Genomic DNA, 2,428 nt, shown 5'->3' with positions numbered 1-2,428 from the left:
ATGAAGGAGCTATTTTCAAACAGCATCATTCTGTCTAGAAGAGCACATGAGACAGAACGAAGAATTGGGGTTCTGTGACCAGAAGCTCCTACTTTCACAATTGTTGAGAGAACTCTTTTTCTCCACTGGACTGACTTAGAACTTTTGTCAAAAAAATCAACTGGCCTATGTCAAGTAATTTCTGGACTGCAGTCTGTCTTATAAATCTATTGATGCAAATACTGTGCTGTCCTGCTGGCTGTTGCTTTGTGATAAGTTTTGAAATCAAGAATTGCAAGACTATGGGGTTCTATTTTCTCTTCCAGCATTGCTTTGGCCCTTCTGAGTGTTTTGAATTTTTATAGACATGTCGGCATCAGATCATCAGCTTTTAAGAAAACAAATTTCATGCAGTGATTTTGATTGTCTTGAATTTATAAATCAATCAGGAAAGTACTGCCTTAATTACATCAAGTCCCCAAGTCCATGAACATGGTATATGTTTCAGTTATGTATGTCTTCTTTATATTTCAGTTTTGTGAACTTGTTGCCAGGTTTTTAATATGCTGAACATTTATCCCAATGTAATAGTTTTTAGATGCTGCTGTAAATGTTATATTACTTCAATTCCAATTTCCAGTTGTTTATTACTATATAGAAGTCTAGTAAATGTCTATATTTTGAGTTCAGGTGCTACGACCACATAAATCACATTTCAATTCTCTCTCCTTTTTGTTGCTTCGTAGCATTTCCCACATAAGTGATATCTATGCAAGTAGAGACAGATTTTTGAGACGGTGTGTTCAAGGAGTCCACTCAAAATATTGGAGTAAGATAGAGGGACAACCTGATATGGAAATGGATGAATTTTTCAAGTTCCCCTCCGGGTAGCAGATTCATCCATCTGGGAGCTTCATAAGGGTAACATCTGCATGGATTGATATTCCATTAGTACTGGCTGAGAGTTGAGCACAGATCGCATGATTATGTCTATTCACCAATGTCAGGAGCCTAAATGAGGGCTTACTGAAGGCAAAAATATGCAGCCTCGGGGTAGAAAATGCTCAAAAATTCATCTATGTGCATCACCTTCTCTCCCTCTGACACCCGCCAAGTCTGCCCTGGTCTACCAGAGTCTCATCTTGCCTCCTTCTCCCTGCACCACTGAGTCGATATATGTCAAAATGTAGATGACACTAGGCGAGGTCCTCCCCTTGGAACAGAATGAAGTCTAAAGGTCCCCACGACCGAGCAGTCCTCCTCACCTTGTCTGTTTCCACCCGTGCCAGTCAAGTCCATGCCAAGGCTTTCGTCTGTGCAGCTTCCTCCCACCCACAGTGAGCCTCTCCTCTCTTAGCTCTTCATTACCCGTTCAATTCTCGTCAGGTCTTCTTGAGGCCTTCTGAACGTTCCCACGGACCTAACAGTCATTCTCAGAGCGCCTAGCCTCTTCCTGACCTTGAACTCACGTTTGCCATTTGACACTTAGAAGTTGACACCCCACAAGAGCCTGGGTCATTGCTAGTTTGTTTACTTCCCCTTTTGTGGGACAAGTCGTGGGCACTGGGCAAACGGCTGGGACCGTGTTTCATTTCTGTGTTCATAGTTAGGCATGGCCACTCCCCAGCCCCAGCCTTTATGAAAACTCTTATGACACATCTTGAGTTTCTCTTCCTTTAAAGGGTTAGTTCAGACCTTTGGCTTCGTGCTAAAAAAAAATCTTCCCAAGAGATTCTAGAAAATACAGATGTCCAGTCCACTTCAAACCCTCGAAATCCAAGTTGCTGGGGGTAAGGGCCTAGCATTTGCCTATGGGGTTCTCCAGAGAATTCCAATGTGCATCAGGAACTGAGAACTGCTAACAGAAGAAAGGTTGTTTCCGTCCCACCAGGTGTTAGGTGGACTCACACGGAAAGGTCAAGTTGTAGAACGCTGTCCTCTGAGTGTTGACGGTCACCACAACTTTCACCAGGAGAGTTGTGGCCACACAAAGATCCTCAAGGTCAGAAGGAGGGACTGAGGAGGATCCTTACACCCTTCCCTGAGAGCCCAGCTGCTCTCTCCCTCCGTGCGTACTTCCAGGTTTTCTGGAATTGTAGCCCAGTTGCAGAGGTCTCTGGAAGAGGCAGAGTATGCAGAGGGTGGAGAGCTACATTAAGAGGGAACCGAGTCTACTCGACTGTGGAAAGTCGTCATTTGTGCTGCAGTGAGACTGTGTCAGGGATGTGGCTACTTCAGGGTCATGTTCCTATTTAAAAACAAAACTCATCAGTTCACCATGCTGGACTCGGGTGAACAGAGTCATGCTTCCCATGAAGCGTTAGTAATGTGCCGGCAGGAGACACACTTGTGAGGCCTCTCCAGGGCAAGTCCCCTGACTCCTGAGCCAACTCCATTCCCATGAATGGGCGGGGTGGGGGGTGGGGGGAGGAAGAAACCCAGGCCAGAA

This window comes from Alexandromys fortis, unplaced genomic scaffold, assembly GCF_014885135.2.
Source record: "Alexandromys fortis isolate MF-2015 unplaced genomic scaffold, M_Fortis_MF-2015_v1.1 scaffold_148, whole genome shotgun sequence".
Taxonomy (NCBI): domain Eukaryota; kingdom Metazoa; phylum Chordata; class Mammalia; order Rodentia; family Cricetidae; genus Alexandromys; species Alexandromys fortis.
This window is presented reverse-complemented; position numbering follows the sequence as displayed.